This window comes from Bos grunniens, chromosome 10 (genome assembly GCF_055505025.1).
Source record: "Bos grunniens cultivar Pamir isolate PY7600 chromosome 10, Bosgru_T2T1.0, whole genome shotgun sequence".
Lineage (NCBI taxonomy): Eukaryota > Metazoa > Chordata > Mammalia > Artiodactyla > Bovidae > Bos > Bos grunniens.
The window spans coordinates 15,585,088-15,600,445 of record NC_141174.1 but is presented as its reverse complement, the minus strand read 5'-3'; the positions used below and the strand labels follow the sequence as shown (position 1 = coordinate 15,600,445).

The 15,358-nt window shown below is 47.8% G+C and overlaps 1 protein-coding gene and 1 long non-coding RNA gene across 4 annotated transcripts in view; one reads left to right on the top strand and one right to left on the bottom strand.

Annotated features, from left to right (window-relative positions):
• ESRRB (estrogen related receptor beta) overlaps positions 1–15,358 on the top strand; it is a 185,808-nt gene that overhangs the window by 50,131 nt on the left and 120,319 nt on the right. The gene's annotated exons all lie outside the window — the stretch shown is intronic.
• LOC147363964 (uncharacterized) lies at positions 6,838–14,752 on the bottom strand. Of its 3 annotated transcripts, XR_015133950.1 has the most exons (4): positions 14,641–14,752; positions 14,354–14,439; positions 13,470–13,652; positions 6,838–11,982 (listed from the first exon to the last, which is right to left on the bottom strand). It is a non-coding gene; the product is annotated as an uncharacterized LOC147363964 (long non-coding RNA). The 3 variants fall into 3 exon arrangements; XR_015133949.1 differs by having other exon boundaries at positions 14,354–14,692; XR_015133951.1 differs by lacking the exons at positions 14,354–14,439; positions 14,641–14,752 and adding an exon at positions 13,869–14,121.

Sequence of the window (15,358 nt, the reverse complement as noted above, 5' to 3'; positions counted from 1 at the left end):
CCAACCCAGGGATCAAACCCGGGGCTCCTGCTTTGCAGGTGGTTGCTTTACCAGCTGAACCACCAGGAGGGATGGTCCCCAGGGAAGGCTTCCACTATCCTGGAAAGCCCCCTCCTCCCCACATGCACCTGGGAGAGGGTGGTCTGGGCTCCTGCCTGATGTCCTGCCCAGCTGCTCAGCAGCTTAATGTGAAGACGCTGTAATTTACTAGCATTCCCCACTCCTCCCCTTGGTTATCAAAAGTCTTCTGAGTTCACAGAAGGGTGGGAGAGAAGAATCTCTACCCAGAAATGTAAGATGCTGGGAGGAGCTCAGAAATGTGCAGAACTATTAACCAAAACGAAATGAAGTTTGTATTTAAAAAACAGTACAAATAATAAAGAGCCCCAGTAAAATATTCAGAGCCTTTGACTCAGTAATGTCACTTATGAGAGCTGATTCTAAGGCAGTCTCATTCCAGGGAAGAAGGAAGCAGGAGGCCCAGAGAGGTTCATTACAGAAGCGAACAGTTGGAGACAACCTAAATATGGGAGAATGGTGAAATAAATGGAGACTTTGATGTGCTGGTATCACACTGGATCCTTTTATTTATGGATTTGGTTGTGGTGGGTCTTAGCTGTGGCTCATGAGACCTTTCATTGGGGTGCATGGGCTTAGTTGCCCTGCAGCATGTGGGGTCTTAACGTCCTAACCAGGGATCCAACGCGTGTCCCCTGCATTGGAAGGCAGAGTCCTAACCACTGGACCACCACGGAAGTCCTTGGACTCTTTTACAGTGATGCTTATGAAGTGTGTGTGACAACTGGGAACATGTGTGCATCGCAGCTAAAATATTAAACGACATAAAATGTGTGTGCCGAAGGGAATGAGTGACAACCGCAGTAATTCTGGTGTATGGTGACTTTCTTTAAAATTTCTTGCCTGGAAAATCCCACGGACGGAGGAGCCTGACATGCTACAGTCCATGGGGTTGCAAAGAGTTGGACATGACTGAGCGACTTCACTTTCCTTTTTTTCTTTTTTCTTTAAAATAATTGTCTGTGGTTGAAATACTCCTACAATTAAAAAAAAAAATAAGGAAACGAATGAGGCAGGGATGGTGGCCAGAAAGGAGCATCTGGACTGCTGACAGTGTTCAACGTCTGCACCCAGGTGCTGGGTACATAGATGTATTCATGTCATGAGCATTCCATGTACTGTACACTTGGGATATGTGGACATTTCTGTACGTATGTTACTTCAACGAGAAGCTGAAAACGAAAAGAAAAAAAATGATATATTAAAACACAGAAAGGCTGACCACTTCATGTTTAATTGGACACACTCTGAACTGTAGCCTAATGATTAGTAAGGGTTTCTTTTTCTCCTAAAATTTCCTTTTGTTAAAAATTAGTAATCACTGTTTTTAAAAGTCCTTTTCTCTGGGATCCTTTGAAGCCAAAGACCTGGACAACAGGAAGGCTGAGAAGGCAATGGCACCCCACTCCAGCACTCTTGCCTGGAAAATCCTATGGATGGAGAAGCCTGGAAGGCTGTAGTCCATGGGGTCGATGAGGGTCGGACACGACTGAGCGATTTCACTTTCACTTTTCACTTTCATGCATTGGAGAAGGAAATGGCAACCCACTCCAGTGTTCTTGCCTGGAGAGTCCAAGTGATGGGGGAGCCTGGTGGGCTGCCGTCTATGGGGTCACACAGAGTCGGACACGACTGAAGTGACTTAGCAGTAGCAGCAGCAGTACCTAATGGCTGTGAAACCTCAGATTTGTGGTTTCCAAACCAGAACATGCATCCAAATCTTCTGGATGACTTGACTGCTTGTTAATATGTAGTGTTGGATCCCACCTAGGTCTAGGGTGGGCCTAGGAATTTGCATTTCTAGCAAATTCCCAGGTGATGGTGACGCTGCTGGTCTGTGGAACCCACTTTGAGAGTCACTGCCCTAAGATAACCCTCTGGGATTCCAAGCACAATGGTAGGGGAAGGCCATGAGTGTCTTCCTTCTGCAAAACCAAAGCTGGTGTTAGGTCTTGCTGATCATAATTCTATCACACCAGAAGGTGTCAGTGCCTCCAGTCATCTGGCACTTGGCTCTGTGCGGAAGGAATTGATTTTCATTGGCCTTACCGATGCCTTCCAAAAACTCTAGCCAAAGCTCATGTTGGTGTTGCCAGATGTGAAAGGGACATAGAGGCAAAAGCATTCAAGAATGAGGGAGGTACAAATCAGGATGCCTGGTATTGTACCTTTAAACTCAGGTGAGTGTCTTTTTAGGGGGTGAAGGAACAGTAGTTTATTGAGGACTTACCCTAGGCCAGTCACTATGCTGGGAGCTGTGTGTGCCTCGTCTCAGTTCATCCTCAGAACCACCCTCCAAGGTCAGTAGGGTCACTGTCCCTGTGGCCCACCCAAAGCCCTGTGGCTTACACATGGATGTATGGACGGGGGCCCAGGAGCAGAGCATGTGGCCCTGTGCAGGCAGAGCTGGTGGGCACCCAGTCACCACGCTCCCCCTGGCCCTGTGCAGGCAGATCTGGTGGGCACCCAGTCACCACGCTCCCCCTGGCCCTGTGCAGGCAGAGCTGGTGGGCACCCAGTCACCACGCTCCCCCTTCTTGGAACTGTCTGCAGCAGTGGCAGGGAGTAGATCCCAGGGCAGGCTGCGTGGGCAGCCCAGGGAAAGGATGGACTCCGTAGGTGGGGTTGGTGGAGGAGGGAGTCCCTAGGGAAGGCAGGCCGGAGAAGACAGGAGAAGGGGACAACAGGGTGGCGGAGGTGAGCGGTGGGGAACCATCCAGGAAGCAAGACACAAACAGCTGGGTGTGCTGGGCCTTGGGGATGAAAGAGGGCTTCCCTGGTGGCTTAGACGGAATGGAAGAAATCCAACTGAGAGAAGCAGAAGCCCAAGGCTCACTTCTCTGCAGATCCTGTCCTCAGGTGTGGCTGGATCCAGGGCCACCCCTCCTTACTTTCTGACTTTTCTACAAGGGATGTATTAGGAAAAAAGGAGTGGCTACGATCAGGCAGTAGTCAGGTATGGATGTGAGAGTTGGACTGTAAAGAAAACTGAGCACCGAAGAATTGATGCTTTTGAACTGTGGTGTTGGAGAAGATTCTTGAGGGTCCCTTGGACTCCAGGGAGATCCAACCAGTCCATCCTAAAGGAAATCAGTCCTGAATATTAATTGGAAAGACTGATACTGAAGCTGAAACTCCAATACTTTGGCCACCTGATGCGAAGAACTGACTCCTTGGGAAAGACTCTGATGCTGGAAAAGATTGAGGGCAGGAGGAGAAGGGGACAATAGAGGATGAGATGGCTGGATGGCATCACCAACTCAATGGACATAAGTTTGAGTAAACTTGGGAGTTGGTGATGGACAGGGAAGCCTGGCGTGCTGCAGTCCATGGGGTCGCAGAGAGTCGGACACGACTGAGCACTGAACTGAACTGAAGATTGGGCGGGCTGGGGTCAGTCTAGGGTGGCCTGAGGGTGCTGCAGAAGCCCTTTGAGGCCTCATGGGTGGGAAGGTCTCCAGAGGCTGCTCTTCCTGCCTCCTCTGGGAGAGGGTGACCAGCTGAGAGTGCTCTACTGGCATCCTTGTCACCCTGTCGTGTTGCTCTTCTTCTCTGGGGGCCACCTGGAGTGTGAGGGTGGCGATCCCACCCCACGCAGCTCCGCCTGATGGTTACATGACTCTGTAGGGCTCCTGTTGGTACCCAGATTTCCTCCTGTGGGTTCTTGTTCTTCACCCCTGCTCCCTCCCTGAGGATCTGAGACACCTGGGTCTCTGCAGCGGATCCTGGCCTGCTCACCTGTGAACGTTCGGGCAGGGGCTAATGGTCTCCCTTCCTCTTTAGGGCACCTCATCAAGTCAACGAGGCACCTCAGAGACTGTGGGGCACCCCATCCAGTCTGCTGCTTCGTGGACTGCTGTATCATGAAGCTCTGTTGTATTGGCTGGCATTTCATGGAAGCAGCCTTAACAGAAGATAAAGATTCACTCTGGTTCTGTCCCCTGGTCTCAGATCTGTTTGCACATGCCTGCCTTTCTGAGTTGTTCCATCCTGAACTGCAAGGACACGCTATTAATCTTTATTATCTGTTTATTCCACAACCCCCACCCCACACACACAGCAGCAAGAAGGGACCCAGGAGTGTTACCCAGAAGGTGGCCTGACTTTCTTTATTTCCCCCTCACCAGATGGAAGGTACTGCTGTGCCTCTGATCACGACCTCACTAGACCCACGAGATAGTGTCCAGCAGGGGCTTTGAGATGGCAAGCCCCTCGCCGCCACCGCCCCCACCCCCACACACAGCTTGCACCCTGCTTGGAGCGGCTGCCATTCGGCCTTCCTGCAGACTGTCTCACATTGTTGGTCATGGAATCGTGAAAGGATACATTTGAGAAGCCATTCCTGTGTTTTCATTACACCAAGACCTTCCTACATTGGAGATGGTCCCAACACATCTCCAAGATGACTCGGTTACCCAGGGCCCAGACAGGTGGGGTCCAGGGCTCACACACCTCTCTGCCTGGGCTCCTGTCTAAGGCCATTCAAGGTGTTGAGAGGTCGCTTGAGACGAGAGGCTGGGGTGCAAGGCCAGCTCAGGTAGTCAGTCCCTTCTCTGCCACTCAGTGAGGTGAAGTGAGTCCAGCTGTAGGAGACTATGCCACTCTGGTCTCTTCATTACCTCTTAACTGGTCCTTTGGAGAAGGAATGGCCAGGAGGTGGATTTTCACATATTGATGGCTCTTCTTCCAAGATTAAGAAGTGAGAGTAGTATGCACATTTCTGAGGGTTGCCTGGGTGACACCTGATGCTATTAACTGGTGTGTAAGAGGATTTACAAGGATGGAGTAAGCCTCAGAGTCTATAGGAATGGCAGTTCCTTTGACCCCTGTTGAAAGACTCAGATTCCAGTGGAGTGTTGGGTAGGCATGAAATTCCAAGTTTGAATCACAGCAAAAATTAAAAGCAGACTCAAAGGCATCTCTAGTGGGTGGTCCTAACTGTGTGGTCTTGACCTTGATATTGCATGAGAATCTGCAGCTCACCATGATAGACCAGGCATTCCACACTTGGACTCTGCGGTTGGGAAGCTCATGGTGAGGGATGGGCAGAGGGTGGCCAGGCTAAGAGGAGTCGTGCTCCCATCACAGCTTGGAAGATGCTGCTGCAAAGCCTTCCATCTCCAGACCCACAGGATCAGGAGCAGCAGTAGAGCAGAGAGGGACGCTGTGAGCGGGACTTGTATGGGCTGGCTCAGTGGCTCAGTGGTAAAGAATCCTCCTGCCAATGCTGGAGAAGTAGGTTCGATCCCTGGGTTTCGAAGATCCCCTGGAGGAGGAAGTGGCAACCCACTCCAGTATTCTTGCCTGGGAAATCCCATGGACGGAGGAGTCTGCTGGGCTGCAGCCCATGGGTTCCCAAAGAGTCAGACATGACTTAGCAACTGAACAACAACAACCACCTTAGCCTCAGTTGTCGTGTTTTCTGGAGGGCTAAATGCAATGTGGACAGTGAATGTGTTCTGGGGAGAAGATATCCCTAGGAGAGACAGAGTTGAGGTCTGGACCCCCATTTGGGAAAGGACAGGGTGGAGCCAATGTCTGTTGGTCACAGATTCTGTGCCAGCGACTGAGCAAAGAGCATTACACCACACTGAAAGCCTGAAAGTGAAGCCGCTCAGTCTTGTCCGACTCTTTGTGACCCCACGGACTGGGGCCTCCCAGGCTCCTCCATCCATGGGATTTTTCCAGGCAAGAAAACTGGAGTGGGTTGCCATTTCCTTCTCCAGGGGATCTTCCCGACCCAGGGATGGAACCCGGGGCTCCCGCACGGCAGGTGGACCCCTTGCTGTCTGAGTCACCACAGAAGTGTGTACCCACACTACCATGCAACAAACCATTTTAAAGACAGAGGAAACGTGAATAAGAGGGTTACATGTTATCCCGGGATCACGGAGCTGATGAAGGACAGAGTGAGAGCTGGAGCTCAGACCACCCCGACGCCAGTGGCAGACTCTTCACTGGTGCTTCCTAACTGCTTCCCCCGACACAGACAGCAGGAGGCATTTCCCTGGAGGTTGTTTCCCATCAGCATCAGAGCATTCCTTGTAATTCACAAACATTAGTTGTATCTTGATTCACACCTTCTGCTCTTACTCAAAAAAGCACTTCCCACACAAGTGAATGCAAGTGATATTATTAAGTGCCATTTAATAGTACTACATACTAAATGATTACGAATATTATGCTTGCAAATCTGGAGACTTTACCAATATTAACATTCCTGGTAACTGACTTCATATTGTGTGTGTGTGCTCAGACATCAGTCGTGTCCGACTCTTTGCAACCCAATGGGCTGTAGCCTACCAGGCTCCTCTCTCCACAGGATTTTCCGAGCAAGAATACTGAAGTGGGTTGCCCTTTCTTCCTCCAGAGGATCTTCCCAACCCAGGGACTGAACCCATCTCTCCTGCGTCTCCTGCACTGCAGGCAGACTCTTTACCGCTGAGTCACTGGGGAAGCGTCTTCATATCATACCTGGTTTGAAATCCACCTGTACATCATGACACTGTTTGGGAACCAGCCAGTTGTACTACCCATGATGACAAGTTTGGTCCTCGCTCACATATGCGGCCACCTGAATGGGGTTGGTCTCATTCTGAGTGGCAAAGGGCATTGATACAAAAAAGCAAGGTGTTTGGGCAGGTTGCAACTTTTCCTCTAACTTCCCCTCCAAAGGGGATGCCATTCTAGGCCAGGGTCTGATTTGTAGTAGAGCTGTTTCTTGTTTTATTTATTTATTTGTTGATTGATTCAATGCTGTTTGGAGAACAGTGTTGTTGTTGTTTTTTAATATACCTTTTCCTGTTCTTAAAAAAAAAAAAAAACTTTTATTTTGTATCAGGGTATAGCCAACCAACAGGGAGCTTCCCTGGTGGCTCAGAGGGTAAAGCGATTGCCGGCAATGTGGGAGACTGGGTTCGATCCCTGAGTCGGGAAGATCCCCTAGAGAAGGAAATGGCAACTCACTCCAGTACTCTTGCCTGGAAAATGCTGTGGACAGAGGAGCCTGGTAGGCTACAGTCAATGGGATCGCAAAGAGTCATACATGACTGAGCAACTTCACTTTCACCATAGCCAACTAACAATCAAAGGGACTCAGCCATACATATACATGTATCCGTTCTCCCCAAAACTCCTCCCCCCATGATGGGTACAGTACAGGTACCATGTACTGTATGAGTATCGAACCGTGGCTGGTTCTCAAACAGCGTCATGAAGTACAGGTGGATTTCAAATCAGGTATGGTACAAAGTCGCTTCCCCAGGGGCTCAGCGATAAAGAATCCACCTGCAATGCAGGCTGCCACATAACGTTAAGCAGAGTTCCATGTGCTATATGGTAGGTGTTTGTTGGTTATCCATTTTAAACATAGTCATGTGTATGTCGATCCCAGATTCCCTAATTATCCCTTCCTCCCATTCTTCACCGCCACCCCCCCCCAGCAACCGTAAGTTCGTTCTCTAAGTCTGTGAGTCTCTTTCATAAATAAGTTCATTTGTACAATTTCTTTTTAGATTCCACATATAGGATGCCATGCAATATTTCTCCTTCTCTGTCTGACTTACTTCACTCAGTATGACTATCTCTAGATCCATCCATGTTGCTCCAAATGGCATTATTACATTCTGTTTTGACGACTGAGTAATATTCCTCTGTGTGTGTGTGTGTGTGTGTGTGTATCTTCTTTAACCATTCCTCTGGTGATTGATGTTTAGGTTTCTTTCACATCTTGGCTATCTTAAACAGTGTTGCAATTTAACAGTGTTGCAATTGGGGTGCTTGTATCCTTTCGGATCATGTTTTTCTCCAGATATATGCCTAGGGGTGGGACTGCAGGGTCATATGGTAGCTATATTTTTATTTTTTTAAGGAACCTCCGTACTGTTCTCCATGAGGCTGTACCAATTTACCTTCCCACCAACAATGTAGGAGGGGAGAGAACACTGATTTTTAGAGAGATCGTTTTGTCAAAGAATGTTCCAAGGGGGCTTGGAGGTTCCATAGAGGTGGTTCATGGACTTCCTGGAGGTGTTGGTGAAGGACTGAGACTGGGATAACTCATCAAACATAACAAGCTGCTTTTTGCTGCTTTATGTAACAGTGCTGCGTACACTTCCATCCCATGAAAGACTCTTTGGGGCTCTTTTTTGAAGTTTGAAAACCACTGCTTTAAAATGATGCTTTATGATCCCATAGGCAAAAACATTCCTGTTGATGGGCAAGTCCCTCTCCCGTGACCCCTCATACTGGCTGTCAGTTAAGAGTTTCTGAATCTAAATTTCTGTACAGACGCATTTTCTGGGGCAAGAAGTGAGTCTCCCTGGTAGAGTGGCTGGGGTAGCTAGGCTCCAAGGAACAAAAGGGAATGTGCATTGGTGGGTGTTGGAAGAAACAGGAAAATAAATCCACCTGTTTGATATCATGATGGCCTTTCAGACTGTAAAGGGAGGGAATATGGGGTAAGGAGCCCTCCTTGTTTTATTAGGGACTTTATTCTCCATCCAGAGGGGGCATCCTGCTATCTTGGGTGTTTGCGGAAACTATTCCCATGCATCCAGGTGATTTCAGAATTGCTGCCGATTTGAACCTGCTCCAACCAAGCAAATTGGCCCTAATGGGGCCAAAGCGGGGCTTGGCAGTAGACTTTCTTTTCACCACTCCTGTCTTCTTCCTGCTGCCTTCACCTTCTCCAAGTCATAGAAAGTTAAAATTCACCCTTTGGCATTCTGCTCAAAGTTATGCGGCAGCCTAGATGGGAGGCAAGTTTAGGGAGAATCAGTTCAGTTCAGTCGCTCAGTCGTGTCTGACTCGTTGTGACCCCATGGACTGCAGCACGCCAGGCCTCCCTGTCCATCACCAACTCCTGGAGCTTACTCAAACTCATGTCCATCATGTTGGTGATGCCATCCAACTATCTCATCCTCTGTCGTCCCCTTCTCCTCCTGCCTTCAATTTTTCCCAGCATCAGGGTCTTTTCCAAGGAGTTGGTTCTTCAAATCAGGTGGCCCAAGTATTGGAGTTTCAGCTTCAGCATCAGTCCTTCCAATGAATATTCAGGACTGATTTCCTTTAGGATGGACTGGTTGGATTTCCTTGCAGTTCAAGGGACTCTCAAGAGTCTTCTCCAACATCACGGTTCAAAAGCATCAATTCTTCGGTACTCAGCTTTCTTTATAGTCCAACTCCCACATCCATACATGACTCCTGGAAAAACCATAGCCTTGACTAGATGGACCTTTGTCGGTAAAGTAGTGTCTCTGCTTTTCAATATGCTGTCTAGGTTTGTCATAGCTTTTCTTCCAAGGAGCAAGTGTCTTTTAATTTCATGGCTGCAATCACCATCTGCAGTGATTTTGGAGCCCCCCAAAATAAAATCTGTCATTGTTTTGATTGTTTCCCCATCTCTTTGCCATGAAGTGATGGGACCAGATGCCGTGATCATGATCAATAACCTCAGATATGCAGATGACACCACCCTTATTGCAGAAAGTAAAGAAAAACTAAAGAGCCTCTTAATGAAAGTGAGAGAGGAGAGTGAAAAAGCTGGCTTAAAAGTCAACATTCAGAAAACTAAGATCATGGCATCCGGTCCCATCATTTCATGGCAAATAGATGGGGGAGAATAGATGCATATATATGGATGGCTGGCTGAGTCCCTTCGCTGTTAACCTGAAGCTATCACAACGTTGTTAATCGGCTGTGTGCTAGTGCTCAGTCATTTTAGTCATGTCTGATTCTTTGCAACCCCATGGACTGTAGCCCATCAGGCTCCTCTGTTCATGGGATTGTCCAGGCAAAAATACTGGACTGGGTAGCCAGTCCCTCCTCAACAGATAAAATGAAAGTATTGACACCCAGCTCAGATGTGAAGTGGGGTGGATAACCTTGAGTCAGAACAGAACAGTGCTGAGTGCCCAGCACAGAGTGATGCTCAATAAACGGTCCTTCCCCACCACCCTCTCCACCCCCATCACTGAACAGTCAGTCATATTAGAGTTGGTGTTCTTCAGTGAGCAATGGAAAAAGAGGAGAAAATGAAAATGCTACAATATTAGTGATGGACGAAAAGAAAGAATCTATCGTATCATAAATAAGAAATAGAGTTTCTGTCTTTATTGTTGGTATGAGATCACAGGCAGAATTATTCAACTGGAGGAAGATAGAGTAAATGGAGACAAACTGAAGGTGCTGAGGGGCTGTGTGGACACTTTCTGGGCTCAAGGATGGTTGAAGTGAAAGTGTAAGTCACTCAGTCATGTCCACCTCTTTGAGACTGCATGGACTGTAGCCTACCAGGTTCCTCTGTCCACAGAAATCTCCAGGCAAGAATACTGGAGTGGTTGCCATGCCCTCCTCCAGGGGACCTTCCCAACCCAGGGATTGAACCCAGGTCTCTCACATTGCAGGCAGATTCTTTATCATCTGAGCCACTAGGGAAGCTCAAGAATACTGGAGTGGGTAGCCTATCCCTTCTCCAGTAGATCTTCCAGACTCAGGAATTGAACCAGGGTCTCCTGCATTGCAGGCTGATTCTTTACCAGCTGAGCTACCAGAGAAGCCCACAGGTTCCAGGGAAGCCCACAGGGATGGTTACTGATGACCTATTTGGAGATGGTTCCCTTAAAGATGAAGGTGAAAGTGAAAGTCGCTCAGTCGTGTCCGATTATTTGCGACCCCAAGGACCATACAATCCACAGAGTTCTCCAGGCTAGAATACTGGAGTGGGTAGCCTTTCCCTTCTCCGGAGGATCTTTCCAACCCAGGGATCAAACCCAGGTTTTGTGCATTGCAGGTGGATTCTTTACCAGATGAGCCACAAGGGAGGTATCCCTTAAAGATACCCTAGGAAAATGTGGTCAGTCACCTTTCTCTGTTTCTCAGGACCGCCAGCCCAGCTGGGGGCAGGAAGAGACAGAACAACAGATAATAGGGTGGGCAGACCCTGAATATTTGATACCCGGATCTGCCATCCTCTACAACCAATTTACACTGGGATATAATCAAGTGGTCATTATAATAATCATTATTTTCCTGACTGTTGATAATCTAAAAATAAACAGTTCAAAATCATGAACACATTTCAATGTTTCAATGTTATTATTCAAATCCAGAAAGATTTTTCATGTAAAAACTAATATTTGAGCTTGCGAATATTACATCTCACAGTTCTGTTTCACTGTTTTAAATTTTAAATGCAAATAAAAATTTCACATAGAATAACAAGACTGAAGTAAGTCGAGTTCTTTCCCTGTCTCTAGAAATCCCTGTGCTGTCACTGTTTACTTTGAATTTACCATTTAAACACAAGGATGTGTTTAGGAAGTACCACAGGGGTCAAGACACAGACAGGCCTTAAGTGAGATTGGTTGAACCCACGTTTTTAAGAATGGACTCTTGAAACACCCCTAGAGCTAAGTTTGTGTGTGTGTGGCTGACTTATTACCTTCAGGTGGAATGCAATTTGTATTAAAGGACAAGTAATAAGAATATGTTATTTTGAAGAGTACATATATTATTAAAACCCAACAGCAACTGCAACAGTTTTGTTTTGCCTTTTTTTGGCCCATGCCACACAGCATGTGGGTTCTTAATTCCCTGACCGGGGATCGAACCCACACACCCTGCATAGGATGCACTGAAAGCAGAGTCTGAACCACTAGATTTCAGGGAAGTCCTGGGAAGAGCGTTTTATCACTGACATTGTTTCGACTTGCTGCAGCAAGGTGAGAACACAACGTAGCATGGCTTAAGAGTTAGCTTTACACTGTTTTTACATCCCGTCAGATGGTGACCCCCTTCTTGCTTGCATCCATGGGCAGCCAGTCGCCACCAATTTGCCGATGGTACGGCCCAGGTGTGGCAGACACTGTTGGTTGCTCACCCAATAGCCTTTGCTGCTTCCTCCTGTAACAGAAGGGAATCTTGCTTGTCACTGAACATTAATGTTCTCAGGAGCAGAGAGCCTCTCCCCCCACTTCAGGGAGTAAATGTATTTTAAACCAATCACGGCAATCATTTCTCCTCTGACAGTGACTGGTTTAGGGTGAGTGTGGTTCTGGATTCTGGCTGAGAAGACGTGAGGATAAGTCTGCTGCAGTGGGGAAGAAAGATTTTCCTCTGGAATCAAATCAAATCAAGACAAACAAACTAGAGACACAGGGGGGACATTTCTCCCAGCATAAACTCACATATGCACACACCCTCTTCCCAGCTTTGGACACGTTGGGTGAGGAAGTGGTACCTACGCCACGAGAAGCAAGCTTCACCTCTAGGGGGATCAGGCGAAGGTGACAGCCAGTATGCTAAGGACAGCCCACCCAAAAGAGGAAACCACCTGCCCCTGGAGACTTTGCCATGTGAGACCATAGACCTATTCCTGAAGCCCCTGGACTTTCCCGGTGCTTGAGGCTAAAACTAAGCACAGAGTTGGGTGGGTGCACACGTGGTCACCCCAGGAAGTGGCTCAGCTCAGGATGAAGAAAACCAGGGAGAAGGGAGAGCACAGCATGTACTGGAAGAGAGGGCGGTGGAGAAGGGATGCTGGGCCAGGGGTCCTGACGGTTGGCTTCAGACGACACCATTGACTTGAATGTCTTGGCAACTGAACTGGAACCAAGCAGACTGAATGGATGGGTGAATGGGTGGGTGTGGCAAGGTCCACCTACGCCTTTGTAAGCCAGTGAGGCTGTTACTAGTGCAGTGCCCACCCGTCATAACCCATCAATCATCGCACTCATTACGCTCCTCCTCCCCAACCAAGCAAGGCATAGTAAATAATAAAATAGTGTGAACTGTGAGAAAGTCAGTGGCCCTGAGCCACTTGCTGATTCAGTCTTGATCTCAGCTAGAAAACAGAGCCGGAGGCCAGCTGATTCTTGTTGATGTACGGCAAAAGCCATCACAATATTGTAAAGTAATTATCCTCCAATTAAAATAAATAAAAGACAGAAAAAGAAGAAACACACACACAAAATGCTGACACTTCATTGGAGAAGTATAAGGCCTGGGAAAGGAGGGCGACGGGAAGGGGAGGGAGGTCAGGTCAGATGCCAAGCAAAGTGATGTGATGCCTACTGTGCTGGCCACCACCTGCTTAGCAGGGTGTCTGGCGTGCATGTCTCTTCCGGAGGGCGTATAAAGAGAAACCACACCAGGAAACAGTGCTCAGAGGGCAGGGAAAAAAAGGGAAGAATTCAGGGAGCTACCCTCCTGAGCTTCTAGGGTGCATCGTCTGGGACCCTCACTAAACCAGCCCTCATGGACTGGACGTGGAGGTGAGACTCAGCCTGAGTGGGGTGCTGAACCAGAGAGAAAAAGGAGGCGGTCGAGGGGACCAGCGACGACGCCTGCAGTGTGCGCGTGCGACTCGGGCTCTGAACACAGGTGTTGACCTTCAGTGCAGAGGGGCAACCCATCCCACATGGTCCCACGTCTGTCCCTCGCCGTGTGGGGCTCAGACAGCCTTCGGGAGGCCTCGACACCTTCTTCACCACTCTTCCAGTCCTTTCCTCATCACCCTTCCAGTCTGCTTTCAAAGCAAGTCCCTTGGGCTGCGCATAAAACTCCATCAGTGCCTGTAGTAAGAGAGAGTAAAGAGGAATTATGGCTGCTCCTTGCTCGGCTGGGTTTTGTAGAATTACCCCAAAGCAGTGTTTATCATGCCATTGAGCTGGAGGCCCATGCTTGATGTGCTATCTGTCCTGACCCCGATCTCTCTCTGCATCGCTGCCCTTCCACCAGCTCTCCTACAGTCTGGCTCATTCTAGGGTCATTGCTGACAAGTGTATTACCGGTGTTTATCCATATTAAATCTTGTACCGTTGACTGCCTTCTTCTCTATTTCTCTAAACCTTCTTTGGTCCTCCTGCAGTTTCCCTTCCTGCCTTGCCTAGTTCTTCCTGGAAAGGCAAAGCCTTCTAAGACAGGAGTTCTAGTGAAGCTTGTTGCTAATTGTTTACGAGGGATGAAGTTGTAAGGGGAGGCCCTGGCCCCAAGGCTGGAGCCTTCATCTGGAATTGGTACTAACCCGTTCATAACTGCTTCCCAGGTGGCGCTAGTGGTAAAGAACCCACCTGCCAATGCAGGAGCCATAAGAGAGGCAGGTTTGTTTGATTCCTGGGTTTGGAAGATCCCCTGGAGGAGAGCATGGCAATTCACTCTGGTATTCCTGCCTGGAGAATCCCATGGGCAGAGGAGCCTGGGAGGCTACGGTCCATGGGATCACAAAGAGTGGGACCTGAGTGAAGTGGCTTAACAAGCACACACTCATAATTACCTCTTTCCGGGCGGTGCGGACTTCACTGATGCGACTGGCTTCATTACAATTTACATTTGGGAAGGTAACTGCTGGCCAGCACGTTTCTGATGTAAAAACACAGTTGAAAGCTCTCATCTTAATCATGTTTTACATAGCTTGAGCACTTTACAGTTTATAAAACACTTACATTTGATTTTTCCTAAAACCTAAAAGCATGCGCTGTTTTTCCCTCTCCATAAAACATTTTACTAGGGCAAAAATGAAATGCATTTTATTCTAAAGAATAATGAAATAAGAAGTTCTACCTTAATTGAGCCATTAGGAAATGAAGTCGCGTTTCAGCGTTCCCCGTGTTGACTTTTATATCATTAACGCTAGGGAGACAGGCTCAGCCAACACGTTTCTTTGTTTCCCACTAAATGGCAACACTTAACACGTGTGTGTTAGCTTACAATTAATTTTCCCAAAGTTTCACATATTTAATAATTTCTTTGAGGTAATTGTCTCTGAGAGTAGAAATGTACCGGGAGGCATAATTTGTTGAGTTTGCCAAACAAATTCTTCATTCCTCCTGTGGCCAGTTGTTGACCATGAGACTTTGGCAGTTAAAACTGTCATCCAGCACAGGAAGGGAATGATTTCAGTGAGCTCAGACTCTTGCATCTTCCCATACATAGAAAAACGCTAAATTCCTTAACTCGAGATATTGGCTTCCTTGCATTAACAATCATCTTTTGATGTTCAGCCCACCTGTCCTTCGTTGCAAAACTTCTGTATGTTTTGGCTCCTTCCCTCGCCTCCTCAGAGCGGTTCTGTCTGGGCCACTTGAGATGCTGTCTTGGGGGCTTGCAGTTCTAAAAATTCCCACTGAATAAAACATAACTCTGAAAAAAATACAAATATATTAAAAAAAAAAGCTATCGTCAAAGAAAATCTGGCCTTTTACTGATGATAAGGCCCTAGAAACAAACCGCTTGTTTGATATTTGAAATCGATCATGTTTTATGCACAAACTGATGCAAA